Here is a 23,751-nt window from a genome sequence, read left to right as displayed (position 1 = left end):
TTGCAAAATGGACGTGTATTACTTGTTTCTGAATAGTAACATACACATCACAGTAAACAGAATTTTAAAGACCTAACTGGGAACAAAAGTATGTATGTGTGTATGTGCATCTGTGAAATGGATGCTGATTTTGTTAGCCATATCTCAAGCAACTGCAATTATCTTGGTCATTTCCATGTGGTTTTCTGGTTATTTTTCTTTGATTAGCAATGTATTTATGTGAAAACAGATGTAACCTAAATAAAGTTATTAATTATTAAGGAAAAGAGTGCATTTATTTCAAATATATTTTAAATATGCACTCTAGCTGTTATTTGATTCTGTGATATACTTTATATTCCTCCTTTCCAGTTTTTGAAGTATTTTTATTTAAGATAAAATTACTATTCAGGTTGTTATGCAAACTGAGCAGGACCGATGTGATTAAAATGTTGCAATATTTCAAATACTTGTTTACCCAAACAGAGTATTTCTGGAGTGAAGTAGCAGTCGTGTAAGAGCTTCAGTGACAGACAAAGTTCTAATCCAAGGACTTAATGTTGATTCATGTATTCAGTTGAATTGAAGCTAAACTATTTGCCTTAACTATGGTGACAACTCTGTTCTTCATTTTACCTGAATTAGTAATATTAATATCCTTTCCAATGTCTTCCTAGGGAATGTGACATTTAATTCTTTATGCTAGGCCATTCTAGGTTCAAATGCCTTAGACAGACATACATGCTGCATTGTGGTAAAAATGTACACAACTTTTGAGCAGAAACAAAACCTCAACCAGAGTGAAGGAGTATTCTGGATTCTCTACTATGAATCAAACACATCATGTGTATTGTGGTTATATACAGCCTCAAAGACTTAAATTTCCCCCCCTATGATTTACAGTCCCAGCTGACTCACTGTATTAGTCCCAACCAGGATGTTTTTGCTTCTGGTGGTGGTCTGTTCTTGGATGCAATATGTGTGAATCTCGGTCTCTGACGCTTTGTTCAGTGACTGGCCCCATGATTACAGTCCTGGTCAGAGAATTTTTGCTGAATTATGCTATTCCTTTAGTACCGCTGCATCCGGTTTGTTGCCTGGGCTGATTTCAGTCTCAGGCTCACTTCTTTGCTTTCTTTTCAATTCCACCTTCTTGCTAGGATTGGCCAACACCAAAGGGCTGGGGCTATGCCTCAACTCAATTTGAGCGTAGCAAAACTCCTGAGGGCCATTCCTCTACTGTCAACTAGCAACAAGAAATGTGGTGTAAGATTTCCTCCCATCCCTCTCACAAGCACAACTCTGGACCAGTTGTCCATTTTTCACTGCCATCATAGAGAGAAATGTTGTCCTGTTAATACTGTTGCATGTAGAGAACTGGGGCTCCAGATGTTTCCTGCTTTCTGTTTCAGGTTTCTTTTCCCATGCTATTAAAAGTTTTTAGTAGGCATTTGGGAGAAAAGAAAGTGGTGTCATAATAGAAATAATGTGGTGCTAAAAGTATATGGCTAAATTCCATTTTCTGCACACACAGCTTAAACAGGAGCATGTCCCCCATGTTCTTCTAGAGCTGCTAAAATGCAGCTGGTGAAAGCAGAGCCCAGGCAAATCTGACATGATGGTGTAGAAGAAAGTGCTTTTCGCAACTTCCTTGTTCTATTTTCTTCCTCTATTTACAACAGCTGCTTTCAGACTACTACTCTGGACACTATTTTTTAATTTTCTGGAAACTTCTCAGTGGTTCTGGAAGCTCAATAGCTTCAGTGGCAGTATGTGCTAGTTCCACCTATGATGAGTGAGAAGCAGGTTCTTAGTCCAGTGAAACACATCTAGCAACAGCGATCCACGCAGGTTTGGTTAATGCTGCAGGAATTTGTGCTGAATGCTTGTATGTATGTGAACAAATGTATCAGTAAGTGACCATGTGCATTTCAAATGCTATGTAGCTTTATGACCACCAGCAGTCTCCTGTTTATTTAGGAGGGAAAGGAAGAATGTTATTTTAGAAGTTTGAAATGGAAATACCTACATTCATTTCAGCTGTTGAATTGCTGATATTGTTGTTTAAGCCTCTTTTGTTAATAATAGCAAGGATATATTCTCATAAGTAAACACAGATAATCTAACCTTCCTTTTCTGTGGTTTTTGAACAAGGTAATTTAACTGCTCTTCTTAGCTGGGATTTTATTTGGTTTATTTGTTCAGTACCTTGAAGAACCTTGCCAAAGCTGCAAGTTAAGTGTGAAGGTGTGTGGCATAGTTTCAGAAAAGTCAGGAACATGATATAGCGATCCTTCTGTGGTGGTCAAATGATATGAGTAGTTCTTTAGACACACCAAAAAGGTATATGTTTTAGGTTTCAAAGAACTTTTTAACTGGATAATAACTGGCTTTCAAAGGTTTCACTTTTTTTTTTTTTTTTTCTGTGCCGAGTGTGTATGGGAGAAGCCTACAAGGTCAAGAGAAAATAAGCAAAAGTCAAAGACAGACTTCTAAGCCAAATAGTAACATCTGGTAAATGACTTCCTTCTACATTTGCGGAGCTCTTGTTTACTGCAGTGAATGTGAAATGTTTTTCTTGGCAGTGTTATAGGATTAAAGTCCATCAGTCTGGTAATAAAGTTCACGCAGGTTTATAATATTACTGGTATACAGTAACAAATTGCAAAGGTAGTTGCATTTAAAACCTGTATGTAGTAAAAAAGTCATCAAACAGCGATGCTAAATGTTTAGAAAATAAGTAGGTTTTATTACCTTTTTTTTTTTTTTTTTAGTTCTTGAGAAGCATTTCAAATATTTATACTGGTTTATACTACTATATGAAGTCCTGTGATTGCGCCCTCTCTCAATTGACTATCATTTAAAGCCATCTTTGTGCTATCTAAGCGCTCATGTTCCCAGTCAGAGAAACAATGGAGCCAGGTAGCTAAACACTGCTAGTGATCTAGGCTGAGGACATTACACAAATTATGTTTTCTGTGTTTCTTATGTTATGGGACCCCCAAAAGGGGAAAAATCTGCTGAAGAAAGGGAAGTGAAAGAGGCAGAGCTGATCCGGTTTGGTAAACTTCTGTGATAGCTACCAGCTGATCCCACATTGCCATCCCTCCTGACAGAATATTCAAGGAAAAATGGTCATGCAAACAGAACTTGATTTCCATGGGAATTGTCTTCCCAGATGAATGTTGTTCTTCTATCCAAAAAAAAAGAAAAAAAGAAAAAAAGTACAGATTGCATAATTTTTAATAGCATGGGTATAGCAAACAAACAACTTGCCCCTTCTCCCTCTGCCCATCTTCTTTCCTTCCAGGACTCAAATTTTGCAGAAGTTAAAAAAAAATCAGGGACAGCTGGGCTCCTCAAGCAGAAGTTGCAAAGGTTTATTCAGTTGTGGGAGTACTTCAGTGAGTTCATGTAATCATTTAAAGTTTTATCCTCTGGTAATTAATGTTCCTGTGGTATTTTGCTTTTTGCACTGCTTGGACTTTGTTGAATGCTAAATAGTTTAACTGGAACAACTGAAGTGATCCCCTCTGAGATCAGGACTCTTGGATCAGAAGAAAACTGAAAAAAGTCCATGGGACTAGCTGATTCATAGACTAAAATCAATCTTGTAATTTAGTCTCAAATGCATTGTGGAAACTTCTTTGTAGCTTTTAAGTTTTATCTGTGATATTAAGTGAAGTCTCTAGGGCTAAGCAAATGAAGATTTCTTGTGAAGATTTCTTCTCATGCTTGCAGGAAACAGAAAAGAGGATTGAAAGAGAAAAGAGAGGTGTTCTTGTAAAGCTCTTTCTGTAGAACTGTGTATAGATACATTTCTAGAACAATTCCAAAAACCATGATTGTAATTTGGCAATATATGTGTATCTGGTATCAAATCCTGCTTGCATTACTTGAAAGATCAGGCCAGTTTCTAGAGAACAAAATGTGGCTGTGTTGTCAGAATTCTTACTCATTGCCTACAGATTATTTGCTAGTTTTCATGCCAATATACCAGCTTGGCTGTGTTGACTTGAACACAATCTCTCCTGATTTAAACTTGTGTTGTGGAACCTGGCCTTTTGGATTTATTTTTATAATGAAGTCTGTTTATTGTCTTTGATAAAAGCAGGAGAACCCAGTCTGCTTGAAAATCAGAGTGGATTGTTCAGTTGTCCTTGTAATGAGGGACAGTTGTATTTTGCTATTATCTTTGATTAATATGCTCTTCATCACCACACAACTTCCCTATGGATTTCACCAGCCACATGTCAGCAAGTGTAAGAGCCAATTTCTTGCCCTTTGTAAGTTAGGCCAAGGGGAGGTCTTGGGAGCAGAGAGCCATTATGGACCATGAAAGTCTGAGAGCAATTATTTCTAGCTAATCAAGCACAAGAAGTTTCAGGAAGCAAAGTTTATTTATGGAAGAGATGTCTACTAAGAAACCTACATTTTTTATTTATTACTTCCAAAGATGATTACTAGAAGATTAACAAAATAAAAGCCCTGCAATATTTGAAAATAAGGACAGTTTATAAATAGTGAGAAGGGAGAAAAATCTCTCATATATTTAAAAGACAGGCTCATTTTTTCATATTTGCTTTCTAAATAACATATCTTTTAATGTTTTTCAAGGTAGTAATGTTATGAAAATGATTAGGACAACAGCAAGTGGATGTTTCAAGGTGAGTCAAGCTTAATTTATTTTGAAAGGTCATAGTTAATGAAGTTTTAAGGTGTAGACTAAAGAAAATTATTCATAGTCTGGATTCAGGCCAGTGCAGTGCTATATCAGCCCCTGGGTAGCTTAGGGGGAAATTTCACCTTTAGCAGGAAAGAACTTTATTTCTCTGCATAGCAGAAAGCTGCCCAAAGCTGCCCCACTTCAGGGAATATGGTGTATTAACTTCCTAGATACTCTTATTCTTTCCCACCATGCTACCATCTTTTTCTCTTTGGGGATGCAGGAGGGGAAAATTCCTCCCTGATGTTGCAGTAGAAAAAGTGTCCCATCCATTTGTGTAACTGCTTGGTCCCTGAGTAGACTTTGTGTAGATTGTTCTCAGTATCCACCTGTCCATTACCACTGTCGCACTCTGGCTCTGCATCTGGCGTCAGCTGTAATCAAAGGTAGGCTACTTAGGTTGTGAGCAAAACTGAAGCTCAGACTTTTATTACAAAGAGCAAAACACCGCTAGTTTTGTTGTGAAAGTTGTGTCTTGTATTTCTTCATAATGGTGCATTTGGTGCGTATTGTATATTTATTTGGTGGGACACATTAGGAGGAGTGTGGTGATGCTTCTCCTCTCCTCAGCATTGGTGAGGCCGCACCTGGAGTGCTGTGTGAAGTTCTCTAGTATGAGAGAGATGGGACTACTGAAGAGAGTCCAGCAGAGGGCCATTAAGATGACTGAGAGACTCTCATATGAGGGAAGTCTGAGAGACTTGGGACTGTTCAGCTCAAACAGAGGGTCTGGGGAGGTTCTTATCAATATCTTAAATAAATACGTGAATGGAGGGTGCGAAGAAGATAGAGACAGGCTCTTTTCCATGGTGCTCAGTGCTAGGACAAGAGGCAGTGAGCACAAACTGAAACATAGGAGGTACTGTCTGAACAGCAGGAAACACTTTTTTACTATGAGGACACTGAACACTACTGTTTATTGCCCAGCAAGGCTGTGGAGTCTCCCACCTTGGAGACACTTAAAAGCAGTCTGGACACAGTACTGGGCAATTGGCTCTAGGTGACCCTGCTTGAGCAGGGGGATTGGAGCAGATGACCCCTAGAGGTCCCTTTCAACCTCAGCCATTCTGTGATTCTGCAAAGGGCAAGTATTTAAGCCACAATCCCTAGAATAGGCAAGAGAGTCTCCCCTGCAAATCAAAAGAGCTGTTTTTCTCATCTCTCCTGTTACCATCTGTTCACGCTAGACAATATAATCTGTATAATAAAGACTCAGCTCTGAAAATATTTGACAAAAATCTCCACCAACCTGTCAATCATATCCTGAAATAAATATTGAAGAGCACTAGAATGTCTTGGCCCAACTATCAGACATATCTGGATGCACTGGACCATTGTTCAAAGGTTCATTGTGCATAACTCTGTTTCTGACATATGAACACTGTCTGCCCAGATTATTAAAGAAAATAAAAATAAAGCCAGCGGTTTATTATACTTGCAGGTCACTTCTCGCTTATGCAGATCTTGGAGATAAATGCTGTGAAGTATGGAACAGTGCCTCTTGTATTTTAAATTAATTCAAGAAGGCATACTGGTATTTATGACATCATAATTACATACAAAGGAAAAGAGGGAAATCATGCCTTTAGGTGAAAAAAGCTGATCAAGAAAAAAAATTGTGTATGAGCAATTGAAATGGCCTTATAAATTAAAAAAAAATATTAACAACAAACTAGGGCTTCAGAAAAAACATGTATTTTTTTTTTTAAATCAAAGCTTTTTAATTTTTTTTTTTTTTTCAGATAGAGCATATGAATGGAAAGATACTGAGCCTTTTCTGTATATCTGTTTGGTAAGGTTTCTGTTGTGCTTTGGCTGTCTGGATTTCTCTCTGATAAACGCATCATGGATTCCTCCCCATCTGTAATTCCCCCCGCCTCCCCCATCACTAAAGTGAAAGTAATTTTTAAATTGCTTTTTGGTGGCATGTTATGTTCTGCATCCGTCAGTGTTAGATGGAAATATGCTGCTCTGGTGACAGTACATACTGTGTGTTTATACTTCAGATGTTTCCTGTGCTTCTGGAAGCTACTGGACTAGATCCTCAGAAAACATGAACAATTCCAGTTATATTGTATTTGGCCTATGAGAAGATGTTTTTTACCTGGATTTTCAGCTATGAAGGGTTAACAGTTGCAATTTATTTTTATTTAAACAGAGTTTCAGCAAAATCTTTACTTCAAAGACTGTCTGTATAATCTGCAAGGGAAATCAACCTATGTCAACCTACTCTTCTTTGGACCCTGGCTTACTTCCTTACAGTGCAGCAAAGAATGTATCTGTAAAAAAGTAATTGCACAAATAATCCAAAAGAGATACCCATGACATGTCACTGCTTTTCCAGAGAAATAGTATGTAGGTGTCTTAGTGTTGTCTAAGACTAAGAAAGGACAATGTCTTTTTTGGAAACTGTTGAATAAGAAATTGCACTGGACCCTAAGTAGCTTTGACACTCTCCAGCCATAGCAATTGCTACTTCTGTAGCTCCTGAAAATAGAATTAGGGAGAGTTTCTCTGCTCTCTCCCTCACTTGCAGAGACCTTCAGAGGTGGGACACAATTTTGCCAATTGGTTCTTCAATTGCTGGCAGACAAAAAGATAAATTAGTGTTGCAACTTGCTTTTCCCTTTCCTTTTTAAAAAGTTTTCTTAAAAGACTGAGACTGAGATCAAGAGCTTTGCAGATGTATCAAGAATTAATGACCCTTGTGTGAGTCACACATCCCGTGCCAAACAATCTACATCCCAGCTGAGGTGATGAGTACAGAGACAAACTCTGACAGGGAGTATGTCATGGGAGTAGCAACTGTACAGGAACAAGTATTGGGAATGACTTCTTACAGGGAAAACAAAAGAAGATTAGGGATTCAGAAAAAGACATGACTAAGATGTCTGTAAAAATGAAAGTTGACTAGTGTGACAAGTCTTGAATTTCAAAGTTTTGTTGGATTTATATTTAGACCCTAATGGGTCTGATTTTTTTTTCTTACTGTCTTTTTGGCTTTCCTTTGTGTTAGTATGAGACAGAGGTATCCTCTTACCACAGTGATTCCCTTGAGCTTTTCCTGCTTATCTGTCTTTTAATCATAGTAAAGAATCCAGGTCTTTTGATATGATACCATATTGCAGATGAGGATTAGCTAGGATGAGGGGAATTGCCCACTCTATGCTGGGCAAGGCTGAGGTATAGTTAAGGGAAAACTTATGCATGGAGCTCTTTGTTTTAGCTTTTTCTCTATGTGTTGTAGACCTTTCAAGGAAAGAACAAATAATACTTTCTTCTGGGGAAGTAATTTTGAATTACTATTCAGTCAGTGTCAAATTGAGTTTGGCCTCATTAGGAACAAGGGGAGTTGCAGCCTGTAGACAGACTCAAAGAATGTCTGGGCCGTGACAGATAGAGTCATCACAAGAGAGAGAGGTATTAAGCCCTGATTTATTGTGTAAAACTGTATAAAGCTGTGTTTAAAATCTTCATGGTCCATGCCAGAAATGAATCTTACATTTTTGTCTGTGCAGAAGAGTTTGGCCAGGTCAAAATCCAGTGCCTGGTTCCTCACTATGGAAACTTCTTCATCAGGCCTTAAATCAAATTCGCGTGGGTCACAGTTTATGCCCTTGAATAAGAACAACCAGTGCTGCAGGATAATAGGGTCTTTGCTAATGCAATTAAAATATCTAGGAAATAAAATACAAGGTATGAGTTATGCAGTTATAAGGCAACCCCTCCAAATAAAAAAAATGTTGGGCATCACCAGGAATAGTACCAAGAAAAAGACAGAGGACATTGCTTTGCTGCTATATAAGAATTTGGCTTAGGCCACATTTTAAATACTGTGTGATAATTGTCTCCCTATCTCTAACAGAACAGACTGGAGTTAAAGGAGGTACCGAGAAAGGAAATTAAAATGGTTAAGAGGATGGGGCTGCAGCATAAGAAGGAGAGACTGAAATGTCTGGGACTCTCAGGTATGGGGAGGAGAAGGCTGAGAGAGATGGAAGTGATTTTTACAAAACTATGAAGAAGATAGATCAAATGCAGTCCGTTATTCACCAAATCCTGCATCAACAGAACTAAGGGCTACATAATTTCTTTGGTTTTAAATCTGTCCTCTACTAGTTTCATTACTTTGCACACTTTGTTAACTTCTAGTATGTGCTGCCACAGGAGACGGTAAAAACAGACAGTGTCAACAGATAAGAAAATTAGACAAAACCATGGATTGGAGGTCCATAAATAAGTACTGAAGGGATTAGGCAGAAGGATTCTGTAACAACCCCAGTAGAACTCTTGAAGAGGAGACAGAATACTTGGCTAAATGAACCCCAGTAGAGTGTTTCTTATGTTTTTGTGTTTATAACACCGTGACGTATGGTATCTGGTGAAACTGAAGGCTAAAGATTTAGGTGAATCCTTTTTCCAGCATAATTCAAATTTTTTTTTCCTCATCTTTTTTGAGTTAGCTATTCCAGCTTACACACCATAATACATCAATCTGTAGGGGAGTGTTTTCTTCTTCCTTTTGTCTGTAAATCAGCCATTTCAGCCTCATGGAACAGAAAGTTATAGTTTGTTGGTGTGGGTGTTTTGATGGTGAGTTTTTTTTTTAATAAGACTTCAGCTGATGCTTGGAGTTAAGTACAATCATACATAGAGTAGGAAGAGGTGGTAGAATTATATTATCCAATTATCTTACTTTTGGAAAATATTTTGCAACTATTTATGATTACACTTAATATTGAAAATAATCTGTAAAAGAATTCTGGGAAAATGTATTTTCATAACTTAATATTATCGTGTGGTATTCAGTAATGGCTTAGTTTTGTTAACTTTGCTGTTCTCAACTAGTACGCTTTATTATTTGACATGTTGATGGGATAAGCTGCTAGATCTGACTAAACTTGTCAGTGTTGATCCCTTTTTGGGATTAAGTTAAGTCACTTAGTTCTAGATTTGAGTCCTTTATACTCTCTTTTAAGGAAGACTAATTATTTCATTTTTGGTGAAAGAGAAGATTACTTCTCTCTCTTCCTCTCTTTCCTTCATTTGATTAGTATGTTACTGTCAGGCTGGGGAGTGTATTTCTTTGCAAGCCATCTGACATGAGACTGTCAATGCAATTATGTTAAGCAGCCTTTTGGATCCATCGTTTGGCTTTGATGGACAGTCGTGCCTTTACTGTGCTTTCTGATCTCTGTGAGATGACTTAAGAGAAAGGTAAATTATTGTGAACAATTTATGCACTCCACCAAGAGTTTTCAGGAAAATAATTATTCTGCTAAAAATTGGGAGTTTTGGGAGTCAATAAACATTTTCTCAGCTCTCTATTTACCAGCTTAAAACCAATATGGCAAAAAAAAAAATAGCACAAAGAACTTGGGAATATTTCTGCACTGGAATGTCCATGATTGTATTTTTGTATTATTTCTTTCAGCATGAATTACAAGACTGGGCACAGTCTAAATTACATGACCTGGGGTGGCCAGTTTCATTCTACTGTTTCCTGCTTCTATGTCTGTCTTATCCTCCCCTGGAAGCAGGACAGGCCTTTCCACACCAGGCTGGGAGAGGAATAGGCTGTACTCCTCCTTCCTTTAGACTCAAACATCAGCTCCCACCTTTTGCCCAGTAAAATGGCAGAATATTTTGTCTGAGGGTCCCAAGCAAGGAGCGAGCAATGAACCTGTGCTGAGGTGTAGATCTGACAGTATGGGAGAAGATGAAAAGGAGTGGGTCTCTGTGTCCCAGTGACACTTCACATAACCTCCACAGTCAAGTCCTTCTGGAGAGGTCACAGACCCCTTCACAGTCCTTCCCACCGAGATTAAATTCACTCAAGCAGGAGACTTGTGAAGAGAAGGAAAAGCCCCATGCCTATCTGCAGATACCTAAATCCTTTTGCACTTACTGTTTTTGCAAATACCACAATAGTTGGCATTATCATGAGACAAAGTCATATTTTTTGTCAGGAACGCAGAGGATTCCAGCAGTATCACCTATTGCTGTCACAGTCATTATCACTAAGGCAGTTACCCAGCTTCCCAGCCAAACTTAGCTCACTCTTAGGGAAGTTGGGAAGAGGCAGGAAAAGCAGAGTTGGTGTTTGACAGCCTGCACCTGGGAGTGTTCACACACCCTTTCATACCTTATCACACAGCTACACTAGCCAAATACTTTCTTTGTGTGTCAGGAAAAGGTGCAGTGACAGGAGCTGACTGCCAGTGTTTGACAAGAGAGTGGTTCAGGGAGAGAATCGGATAGCTAGTTGAAGCTAAGATGATAAAAGATGTATACCTGCAACTCTGATATTTGATATGGCCGTGATGAAAGAATCAGTGACTTTTGCAGTGCTGCTAACGGATCACAGAGTCAGGTCTCAGGCAAAATTTTACAAAGCATAGATTGTAGTTTTTCTTAGCAATGAAAAGATTTTTGAAGGGACATTTGGAAGGGAGAAAATTATAGCAACATAATTGCAAAATTCCTGTTATTTTTTTGTTCTTTAGTTCTCAAATGGAGCTTGTGAAGACTTAGAGTAGCAACCTGTTTTTCTTGACTTTCATCAATGTTGTCTGACTTAGCAAATGACCCTGCAGGCCTTTAGTCTCTTTTTGTGTTCACTGATAGCCAGGACCTCTTGCTCTTACAAAGACTTGTGTGGCTTGACCTGCCTTAAGGCTGCTTCAGTTCTGAGCTTCAGAAACAAAAGTTAGCTTTGCTATAGCTTCAATGCCAGAATATCAACACACATACACCTAAAATCCAATGAAAGTCAGGCAAAGTCTTTCTAGGGCTTTTAGTTCAATCACTACCGCCCTACTCAACTAGGGAGCCTAGAGAACAAGTGAAAAGTAGAAGGAAGAGTCCTGCCTGCCTTTCATGTAGAAAAACCTGACTTCTTCATCCTTTTCAAGGCAACAGAATGTCAAGTCGGGTTGTGTTGCCTAAGGCTGCTATGCAGTGAGGGGATTTAAATGTAACCTCCGCATACTGAAAAAGGAAGTCCCTTAATTCATTCAATATTTTATTAGAAATCTCTTAATGCTGGTCTTATTCCTAAAGGTAAACATCTCAGAGGCTTTTCAAAGCCTGTATTTCATTATTTAATAATCTGTTTTCTGTAGCAGAATTCCCTAGGTCTGAGCTTGTAACTAAGTCCACAGGCTTGGAAATATCAGCAGTCCAGGAACTGTTAAATAATTAAGCCATTGGTGCCTGTAAGTGTTAGGGCTTGAATCACTCGTATTTTATTTTCACAAACTGCTAAGGAAAAAGAGTGCTGTGACAAAAAGATTAGCTCCTAGCTCTTTTAAAGGACAATATGACTTTTGTGTACAATGGCATGATTTGAAACTGTATTAATTTTTGTTTAGAAAGTGTTATTTCTAAAAGAATATTTAGCAGTGAGCCTATACTCTTCATGTAGAGCAGTTTCACCTGTATCTAAGATCTCTCCCACTTTCTGGAGTCACTGGAAACCCCTACCTCCATTCAGAGGCTAAATATATTTTTATAGGACTTCTGTATGGCAACCTTTCAAAAATAATTCCTGGGAATAGCCATTGACTGGAAAATACAGGATAGTGTTTGGCTATGGAACAGCACAGCTCTGTACTAGGTATGTGTGCATAAGTGCCTGTTCCTGTGCTTGCGTGTGTGTGTGCACGCATGTCTGTGTACACAAGCACACATTTTGCGCGTATTCTGTCTCTCAAATGGGGGAAATGCCTCTGAAGGTAACTGAAGGCCAAATATTCGGTCTACTTATTTTGACATCTCAGACACTGAGGTGGAAGTGGGATCATTTTGAACACATAGGATATGACATAGACTTCTCTCTAATTTCAAGCAGATGGAGGCAGGTCAGTTCACTAAGGCAGTTTCTCATCCTTGAATGATTTATGTCGCGACTTTTCTTCATCAGAGAAAGAAAATTGATTTTATCATAGTACCATTTACCCTGGAGGAGGACAAAGTAGTACAATCATGGATATAGTGTAAAAGATGAGGAGTTCAAGGAAGCATACCATAGGGTTCTTGTGAGCACTAATAACATGAACTCCCTGATTTAGTCCACTCAGAAAACAATTGAGTGAGTGTCATAATTTAGTATGGAACCAGATTACTTTCTTCTGTAGACAATTTGAATTCAGTTACTATGTGGAGTGAGATGGCTAGATAGAAACGGGGGAAGGGAAGGGGAAGAAAAAGAGATTTTAATGAAATGTTGTAGGACATGAGAATATTTTTGTTGTACTGCTAAATGGAATTATGCACTTAGTGCAAAAAACAAACCAGTACAAGGCAGGAAATACATACAGACTGTCTCAAATACTGTTTTTTGTTATATTGCATATGATAGTATGACAGTGCAACCCTTCTGTATCCATCATCAAACATACTTATTAAGCTAAGAGCTGGAAATAAGTGCCTAGAACTAATCTATTTTTTTCATTGCATCCATTCGTTTACTTTGGCCTTTTGAAATACTTTGGGACTCTTGTGATCTGTAATGGGAAATCTGTCTGCATTCCCTTCAGAGTTTATTTGCTGTGTTTACAAGCTTAGGCTATATTGACATCGTTGCTAAGGAGAAACTAGCTTTTGGCAATGCAAGAAGCTTTAGCAACTTTATATATACCTACAAAATTTAAACATACAAGCATTATATTAAAAAACAAATTCTAAATTCTTTGCTTTCAAACCACTCATAAATTATGAAATACTAGAATTAGACTCACCTCTACAAACGCTATTAGACTCCTCTGTCTTCTGTATGTTCATTACAAAATAGTTGGTAATTTTGGCTATCAGCATGAAAATATTTTCCCGGTGACTTTGAGGAGAACAAATTGCCTCAAACATCTAAAAAATTACAAAAACATGAAGCTTACATTTCAGATCACCAAATATTTAAAAATAACTTTTTTCTTGGCTGGGATTGACTGAACTTATTTGCTGCCTTGATTTAAACATCATATTGACATTTTGTTGTGATTAGCTGCAAAAAGAATGTGGAGATATTCATGATTAGTCACTATCCCGTGAATTAAGCAGACTGTGACTACTTTCTGCATCTGAGTAACTGAACAGCAGACTTAAAAAAAAAATAAGAGCAGTTTATCAATGTTACAAGTTAATCAAAAAGAGTTTCTGTTATTGTGAAGACATGCAATTTCTTTAATAGCTATAGTTTAATTATAAAGGATTTTTTTTCCAAACTGTTAGCAATACTTAAAAATGTAAGTACTGAAACTAAAGAACTTCCTTTTATGATATCCTTTTAGAATCACAGAATCATAGAACGGTTTGGGTTGGAAGGGACCTTTAAAGGTCATCTAGTCCAACCCCCCTCCAAGAAGCAGGGACATCTCCAACCAGATCAGGTTGCTCAGAGCCCCATCCAACCTGGCCTTGAATGTTTCCAGGGATGGGGCATCCACCACCTCTCTGGGCAACCTGTTCCAGTGTTCTACCACCCACATTGTAAAAAATTTTTTCCTAATATCTAATCTAAATCTACCTCCCTCTATTTTGAAGCCATTACCCCTTGTCCTATCACAACAGGCCCTACTAAAGAGTTTCTTCCTGTCTTTCTTGTAGGCCCTCTTTAGGTACTGGAAGGCTGCTATAAGGTCTCCCTGGAGCCTTCTCTTCTCCAGGCTGAACAGCCCCAACTCTCTCAGCCTGTCCTAAAGGGAGAGGTGCTCCAGCCCTCTGATCATCTTTGTGGCCTCCTCTGGACCCTCTCCAACTTGTCCATGTCCTTCTTATGTTGGGGGCTCATTCTGATTCTTTTCCAAAAAAAAACAAACAAGCCCCCCTACCTTATGGTTTGGTTTATGAAAGTTGAGAGTTATGATTTTAGCAAGTAAAAACAAACTATTTATGCAAAAATTATATTTTCACCAAACACCACCTTATATTTCTGGTTGTTTTCCAGGATATAGTATGTCTTACCTGATGGTCATACTTACCTTTTCTGTACTAGAAACAGAGAAAAGTGAAGCTTCTAAAATGTAGCTTAAATCTCAAACTAATGTTTTTATACACAAATGAATAGAGAAAGTGTCTTCTGCCATCACTTCTACCTTGTGGCCCAGGACTATTTTGTTCTAATTCTTGGTGTTTCTCATGGAACAAAAACCTTTTTTTTTTTCTTCATCTTTGCCACTAGGATTTGAGAAAATTGCTATAATATAGTTGTACTCTGTTCCAGTTCAGTGTCACTATTGTTTTGAGTCACTACAGTTGCTGAAGTGCGCAGGTTTCTTTTCAGCACTTGGCAGACTAAACTGAAAGTTTTGTTTTGTTTTGTTTTTTAGCAGAAGCTGCTTATTGGAGACCGTTCATTTGTCCAGTGATCCTTTCAGTGTTAAAACTTGTGCATTTTTCTTAGTGAAATAATTCAATAGTATAGCAGCAATAGAGGATAAAACCAACTGCATGACATAGCAAGTAACTTTTGTTTCTGAAGGACCTAACTGATTTATTAATATGAATGTGTACATATTGTATTTACCTCAAACCAAGAGGATTCTGGATCTAATACAATGCTGTATTGTACTCGATCAGGGTCTTAGAGTGCAGGAATGTATTTTTTCACCAACCAGACAAATGAGAGTATGGAAGGTTATGACATACTGATTTTATTTGAGACTGGTACTTCAACATTTTTCTCTTTAAATAACACAAACATTCTATGTTTTTTTTTATAATTGCGAAAGATTTTTGTCCCCAGCCACCTCACTAAAATAAATCAAAACAGTTCCTTGTATGCATTGTATTATAACCACAGCAGATTACTTATTTTAATGATATTTATCCTTTTTTGAGAGGAGCAGAAGTGTTAGTGTGAAGGATGAGAGATTATTTTAAATAGTAATAAGATATTTGATCAGTTCCAGGTAAGCAACCTCAAGTCACCTCAGATTTGCAACAGAGAAAGCACATATACAGGTAGTTATCAGAGAGCTACTAAACTGAGCTAGCTTGTCAAATATTCTGTCCTCTTCTCGCTTGCTCTGTGGCAAATGTGATAGAACTTGCCTCCTTTTTGTCTTCACTCTGGGGATAAAAGGACATTCACAGCAGCAACATAAGAGGCTTCTGCCAGTTTTCCATCAATAGGTAAATTCAGTATTATTTGGGACATGCACGTCCCTGAAGAACAGAAGGAAGAAATAAATAACTCATCTTGAATGAGTATTCTTAGAATAAACATATGTGTAAATATGAATGATGTAGTGCAAATTATTCTTTAGAATTAATGTTTCCCTTTGGAGTTAGCAGGCAATTAAATGTCAAATTTGATGCAAAAATTGAACGAAGATGCTAATCGATTATTTTTCCTCTGTTGCAACAACTCTCATTTCCTTTTAAAAAAACCCATCTTAAGCTGTTCTAGATGTCACAAAAGGGCTTGGACAAATAGCTATATTAAGTCTCTGCATTAATCTTGATAACTTTGGTATTGTTGGCTTACTGTAAACCACAAAAAGTCAAACTGTCATGTGTCTGTCCACAAAATTAATCTTAACACCACATTGCAGCTTGGGTTAAAGGCCACTCCTAATACAAAGAAGACTAAAGAATCCATCAGTTGCACCTAGAATTTTGCTATATCTCTAAAGAAATGGGAATGAAAGCCAAATGCAGTTCTAAATGCTTGTAAAAGTAAAAACTTACTGAATTTCATTACTTAGGATCTTGTTGTTTTAAAGTGCTTATTAATGAATTGATTAATATATAATTATTTCATTTCTCATCTAGTATTTAATTATGTAATTATTTGAGTTAATTATTTTATCCTATTTTTATAATTTATTTTATATACATCAATTAATTGCCAATTAATATTAATTATTCCTTATTAAAGGAATTATTCAGCTTTCGATCATTAACTTTCAACATACTGTGAATTTCCAACAACAGCTGTGCACTTCAGTACACTGGACTTCATTGGTAACAGATCTGATATTTCCTTCAATAATGATTTTTATTATTTATTCATAACAAAGTTTTCCTACTGCACAAATTTTAAACTTTTTCTCTACTACAGTTTCAATGCTTTAGCTCTTGCTGCCATAAATGCTGCCATATTGCCTTTCCTCTGAAACCCAATTGATGGTCCAATGAATAACTGTAGGAAAGTTTTACCCCTGTAACAATTTGCTCAGAATAAATATGTCTTGGGAAAGGACATTAAGAAATGAAAAATCTGTTTGTATACCTGTCTCTTACATCTTTTGCTTTTCCAGTTTTACTAAGGAGCAGAGTTCATTTTAAACTTATGATTCCAAAGGCAGATCAGTGAAAGAAGATTCAAAGAGGTCTAATTAAATTGTCCTTTACAAAAACATCTTTATGGAAAATGTGACCTTTTTGGTTTTATACTATGGATGACCAGATTCCATTTTAAGTTTTCAAAGGAGGACAGAAAGAATTTATTTTATTTTCTGTTTTCTAGATCTTTAATTGTCTTGCACCTTGGCCAAGTCAATAGATTCCAGTTTTTAAGCTTTTGTTCTTTTTTTCCTTGTTGGCCAGAATAACCAGTAAATGGTTAGAACAAATTTGAACACATAGCATTTGAAGATAAGAGGGAGAAATCACGGGTTTATGAAAGCAAAGAAGTAAGCGGATGATATAAACAGGAAAGAAAGAGGAAGGTTTAGCACATGGCTCTTATTTCTAAGACATACACAATGTATCTGCTGATGTTGCGTGCACTGAGATTGCAGTCAGAGACTATTGGGCAGAAACAGGACACCAGTAGTGTATATTTTGTACATGCTGCTCTTCAAGGTGAACTCCGCTGGCTAGATTCTCTTCTCATGTGGGTTTATGCAGAGCACCTCTGCTGGAAGGGCTCAGGTGGAAGGTACAGCACTTCTGAATACTCTCAACCATCTTAGAACGCCTATTCTGGCAATTTAAAACTCAGTTAGCGTGAACATTTAACCCAAGTATTTAAATTTAAACTAGCACCCTCTCCTCTAAACGTAACAGAGCTGTGAGGGGAGTAACTGCTTTGGGCCAATCCTGCGCTTCAGGTACTGCAAGACATTTGCCAGTATAGGTGGTAAAGGGAACAGTGAAGGTATTTTATGTCTTAAATAGGGTACATTATCCTAAAGTGAGTGCAAGTATATTCTGAACCTTGTCCTCCATTTGCAATATTTGGAGACTATCCTGATTAGGTCTAAGCAAGCTAATTAGATTATTGTGCTAGAAATGTGGCATTGGAGATTTTTTAAATTGTTAGGCATTTTAGCTCTCTTAACTTGTACCATGATAAACAGCAAATACTGTCAGCATCTCTGTGGCACATCTACTTCTGTTCAGTTGACATTTTTGCATATTCTGGAAAATAAACCAAATTGTAAATGACAGCCTACAGCATTCCCCTTTGCATTAGTTTGAATGAATTACGCAGGTTAGAGAACTATGTTTTCTTACGCCTTTTTGGTTGAGGGAAAATTATTGGTTTTGCCAGATTCTTGATTTCTTTTGTGTGAGGCATAGGGATCTCTGCAAATCCACATTACCTCAGGGAGAGTTTAAAGAATTCACCAGCTCCTAGAGGGTCCATTGCTGGATCAGGCCAATGGTAGACATAACAGGAATGCAAATTACTTCCATTATACAATTTTAATAAATATGATTCAAAGACAACTGTTCCTGCAGCTTGTCCAACTGAAGAAAAAAAAAAAAGCCAAAGCCAACTGCTGAAACAAAAATGCCAGTAGCTGTGATGAATTATAATTCATTTTGGACAGGAAATGATAAATATATGACCTAGAGGAAAAGAAAACTTTAGGCAATGTAATTAGGGGGAAAAAATCCCATTAGTATTATGAACTATGGGCTGAGCAGGAAACTTCCAAGTGTAAGGAATGAGGCTCCAAGTCTGCAATTGTTCAAAAACAAGCTAGAAATGCATACAGGAATGATGCAGCAAGTCTTGCAAGACAGTCACTTCACTTACAGTAGTGTTCATGCCTACAGAACATTGCTAAACAGATTTCTGCTTTCCCATGCTTGAAGAACGCATTCCATTGGAGAGCTGTTCATTTGTGCTTCTGGGCCAAACCCGGTGCTCAGGGTGATTTGCATAGCCTTCTGCCTTTTCCTATGTCTCATCTGCTTTCTCCTCTTCCTCTGCTTTTATAGTGTAATTCCTCTTCTTGTTTTACTTCTTACAAGGTGTTTCCTACCCTTTCAGTCCATGTGAAATGGTTGCTAGTATTCTCTTCATTGTCTTATTTCTGCTATAGGACAGACTCCATGTCTATGACATGAAACAAACTTCCTGTCAAGTACAAATCTTAAATCACACATCAATTTCTACATATCCATTCATTGAGCCATCCCTTCTTCAGTGCCACAGTGTATTTTCTTTTTTTCCTCCCTCTTTAGACTGTGCCACTTCCCATGGGATTATGGCTGGTTGTGGGTCACTCTTTCAGTGCTTCAGTTTGTAGCCGCGTGCCGTGCTATGAAGTGTAGTGTACTTGCCATTGCTCTGCTAGCCGCAGGTCATAGGATAAAAAATAGCGTTTAAAGAGCGATCTCTGAACATGAGAGGTAACAATGCTTTAAAAGTTAATTTGGTGATTTACCATTTCCCTATTCGTAATCTCATAAATTTTTTTTCATTACAGAAGGTAACATAGAGTCATATTATCATCACTGAATTCCAGTAAAATTAACACTATGTGTTGGATTTAAACCAGTCTTAACTGTCCACTGGCAGTAAGACCTACATCTATTGATGTGTGCTATTTAAACCAGAACTTAATGCTGTGTTATGTTGCCATTTCAGATGTAGATTGCAATTTGAAGTTATTGCGTTGCTTGTAACTGCATATCCCATCTGAATTTCTGCAAACTTTATTCTGTAATGTGAGACACATACAGTAAAAAAATGTTAAATGTATTATTTGCTATTCTAGGATCTTGATTTTGTCTCTAAAGACTGAGATTAAATGTGTGGAGACTGGGAGTTAGAGAAGCTATTATCAATGAGTGGGAGCAGGGCTGCATTGCTGTGCTCAGATACATAGCAACAAACAGCACACAAAATATTAGACTAGAGTCAAAGCAGAGGAGTGGCCTTTGCTCTGTTGGCTCCCAAACCCAAGCTCTTGAGAACTGATGAAAGGAATGTACTCGAGAGGTGAGGCCATACTTAATGAGCTAGCTCTTCCATGATGCTTAGAAAGGTAGGACAAGAGACGAGACAGGGAGCATGTGCAGTCTCCATTTGACGTTTAGTCCTGGAACAGTTAAATGGAAGTCTATGCCTAGGGCCCGAGCTTGTGTCACTGGGTTCACGTGATCCTTCTTGACACCAGCGTACACTAGGAGTAATTTTCACCACTTATCAATTGTATTTCAAAATAAAAGGCCTTCTTAAGTACAATTGATGTGTAGAGGAACAGAATGAGTGAGCGTCTGCAGGAGCTTGAGGGGAAAGACAGCACTGTCAGTGCTAGGCTGACTCAAATGATCCCTATGGGCAGCCCATGAGTGACTCCCAGTGTATCCATTAGCTATTGTCCATCTCCTCCTGGTCTTGTTCCTTCCTTAGCCAAGACCATCCTGGTAAGTGGTGCACTATGCTGGACAGCTGTGTCCCTGCTTTTACGGGAGTGGTGGGAGGATTGCATTACTTTGTCATCTCTGGTGTCTAGCCCAGGAATCTAGTTTGAGGTGATTACTGATGTCTGCTGAGTCTGATACTCAGAATGGTGAAAACCAAAAAAGTGATATCTGAGTAACATCTGAAATTTTGACTATATAAGATTCTGGAGCTAGAGACTACCTGTTCTGATCCTGTGAAAAGAAGAGACTTTGTATTTAAATGTTGAATGCTAGACTAAATATTAAGGGGCTGATTCTTCATTGCATTGCACTGGTGTTATTCCAGGATCTGTATTCTGACTGCATCTTTAAATATTAAATTTCTTCTGACAGGATGGAAGCTGATATGCAACCTCTGACACTGGGCTCCCATGCTGTTTCTTATGTCACAAATGATAACAATTGCCAGAAACAGTGACTAGCAGCAGCAAGAGACTCTGCAATATTCATTTTAATTACATTCTATATTTTCAGATATAATTTACAGTTTTAAAGTGTTGAAAAATGAGTGTCCTGACATGAGCACTCAGTATCCTGTAGCAAGCCACTGGGAACAGGAAAGTTTTTGTTTCAAGATTCAACAAAAACAGTCCCTTACTGTGTGACAGAAACAAGCTGCACCAAACCTGCCAATGATTCAGCGTGTTTTTCTAAATTCAAACTGGGCTGCAGCCTCAGGTTTGCAGTAGGGATTCAAACCCTGCAGGGAAACACCAGAGGCTCAAGCCCTTCTCCCAGCATCCATCATGGTGCCAGGTAGGGAACCAAATGAGTAGCAAAACACTCTCTGTACTAAAATAGCATAACAAATGGCTCCAGGGCACACAGAGAGAGGCCAATATGCAGCATTAATTAGCAGAAAAGTCATTATCCAAATGTTGCTAAAAAATCATAAGTGGTACAATGGAGAGCTGGATCAGTTTTTGAACTCAGCAATATGAAAACTCATGCCTAGTAACTGTGAACTTGGTGCACATTGGGAGGTTTCAGTGACAAGCAGACCAGTCTTGACTGGAAGAGAGAAATATAATAAAAAGTACAATTTACTGTAGAAATTAAAGACTCTGAACGAAACATAAATTTTTCCGGCAAATTCTGGCCTATGCAAGACAGAGAAGAAACAGACATGACTCTTTACTAGAATTAGTCACGTTAATTGCAGTGAACATTTTCTTGAATTTGGCTGTGTTTTTCTAGGTGGAAACTGTCTTGAAGTGAATCATTCATTTTTCAAATGTGTTCATTATTCAGAAGTTTTGGACAAATATTTATGAGACTAGATTTCAGCATATGGATCATGCATGAATAGCCTATTCTCAGTTTTACTTCCCGCATTCAATATTTAGTATGACATCCTTGAGCTATGTGATCCATCACGTAAGTCTTCAGTTTTAAAATATTTTTCCATTTTTCACTATACGTCTGCTCTTGCCCAACAGGAAATGAAGAACATGTTTATCATACTTTGCTAAATGCAGGAGTTTAATGTGACTGGTGAGCCAAGGCATTATTGACATTCTTTTTTTTTTTCCTGTTTCATAGAATTTGTGAAGTGTTAAGGTGATTAGGACTTCTTATGGGGACTTAGGCTCCTAAATCACTTCAGACTAATGAGAAATATATTATTTCTAAAAAGATATTGCTTGGTGTATGCTATCACTACAGGTCAAGCTAGAAAGCTATAGTATGCAGTATTTTCCAGCAGGGATGAGAGTTCTGCCTTTCTGTACTGATGACGTTTGTATCTGATGCTTTCAGCAATACCCTTCAACAATATTGAGGTTTGCCTTCCAGTGTATAGTTATATGATCTGGCATATTGCTCCTGTGTAGTTCTGATTTTGTGACAATTTTCTTCCCCAGTATAACTTGGAATGAAGATGATCTGATTTAAAGTTCTAGTTCAATCACAGTTTTCCCTCTGCAAGTCTAGTTATATTAGCATTGTTTGTCCCATTTTTCCTGGTCAGCTGCTTCTCCATCACCTTTATGAAGTTACTTAAAGAGTAGATACCTGAGTTTTTGCAGCAGGTAATTTCCTGGAAATATTGACTTGACTTTAAAATCTTTATTACTGTGGTATGTATAGGCCCTACCTAGGTGACATCCAGGCCAGACTCTGATCAGATATAGACTTTGTGTAAGGTTGGGAACAGTTTTAGCATCTCCATAAATGTGTTAGTGTAAATGGAAAGTGTGATGTGTTTATCCAGACTGTTCTTGGGTGCTCATCCAGCCAGGGACAAATCAAGAAGTTGAACATCAGCATGCAGTTAATTTAATTTAGATTAATTTTATAATAATCACATATTTTTAATGAACTCAAAGGACAGATTAATCTGCTGAAGCATTATCTGGATTCCAAACTCTGCATTTTAGAAATTCACCTTCAGAAAGAAAAGGTGCAGGTACTTCTGCTGATCTGCACATACTTATACCCAACTCACATTTGCTTAATTAAGCAAAGTTATGGAAAATGTATGACTAATACAAAAGGAGCAAATGAAGTGCCCAGTTCTCTTATATGAACTGGATTGGATCAAGAGACAAGGATCTTAATAAACAAACAAACAAAAATCTTTATGGAACTAGCAAAGAAACACTTTCTTTAGTGAAATGATAGTATATGTTTTTGTGAAGCCAAATGCCAAAGGCTGTATTATTGAAGAATCCAGGAGTGGAGAGATGGGTGTATGCATACACACACAGCATAACTTTAATCAGAAGAAAAGCTGCTGCCTTTTTCTTTTTCTGCTGCTATTCAAAAAGACACCTGCAATGTGTCTGAAGGGCACATCTTTGTTGCAGTTTCAACAGCTAGGTTGTTGCTGTCATCCTTCAAGTTCTTCGGTACTTTTTCTGAAAGATAACCGGTTGACTGCTTGGTTATGTGACAAAGGTATCCATGGATAAACCAAAATGTGTACTCCCTTTTGTTCTTTGATTTACAGTTAGAGTACAAAAGGATAAGAGAGTCTTAATTTTTGAGAGGATTTTTTTTTTTTTAGAAACAGTGTATTATTATTGGTTAGAAAATTTCAAATGTTTTTCTTTTCATAAGCACTGAAGTTCAATATTGTTTAAGTTACTTGTCTCTTTTTTTCCATGACTAATCCTGTATCTCTATACCACATACTAAATCTGTCAATTTTTATAGCACATTATGGCAGTGTATACTAGCAGGCATATGAATGAGGTTCATTGCCTCTGTTTCTGAGAAAAAGTCGTATGAGTATCTGCAAACAGCTGAGCATTAAATTTATTGAAAATCAAATTCTGAATGTTCTTAAGGAGCAAGTTGCTACAAAATGGTAAGATATAAACAGAAGCTCAGGCTCTGATAAACAGATTATACCTGGCAAGCTTTATGCATTCTCAGAGATTACAAGAATAAGAAGA

The 23,751-nt window shown here is 37.6% G+C and overlaps 1 protein-coding gene across 10 annotated transcripts in view; it reads left to right on the top strand.

Moving 5' to 3' along the window:
• The window catches only part of TTC29 (tetratricopeptide repeat domain 29), a 313,481-nt gene that overhangs the window by 4,589 nt on the left and 285,141 nt on the right, over positions 1-23,751 (top strand). For 8 of the 10 annotated variants that reach the window (XM_086747860.1, XM_086747858.1, XM_086747859.1 and 5 more), the window contains exons 2-3: positions 4,597-4,646; positions 6,448-6,497. The exons of the other annotated variants lie outside the window; for them this stretch is intronic. The gene's annotated coding sequence lies outside the window, so the exon portion shown is untranslated. The remainder of the gene's footprint in view (positions 1-4,596; positions 4,647-6,447; positions 6,498-23,751) is intronic. 10 annotated transcript variants of the gene reach the window in all.

The sequence above is a fragment of the Chlamydotis macqueenii genome, chromosome 4, assembly GCF_036417535.1.
Source record: "Chlamydotis macqueenii isolate bChlMac1 chromosome 4, bChlMac1.mat, whole genome shotgun sequence".
In the NCBI taxonomy this organism is placed as follows: Eukaryota; Metazoa; Chordata; class Aves; order Otidiformes; family Otididae; genus Chlamydotis; species Chlamydotis macqueenii.
The sequence above is the reverse complement of the archived record's forward strand: the minus strand, read 5'-3'. Positions and strand labels throughout refer to the sequence as shown.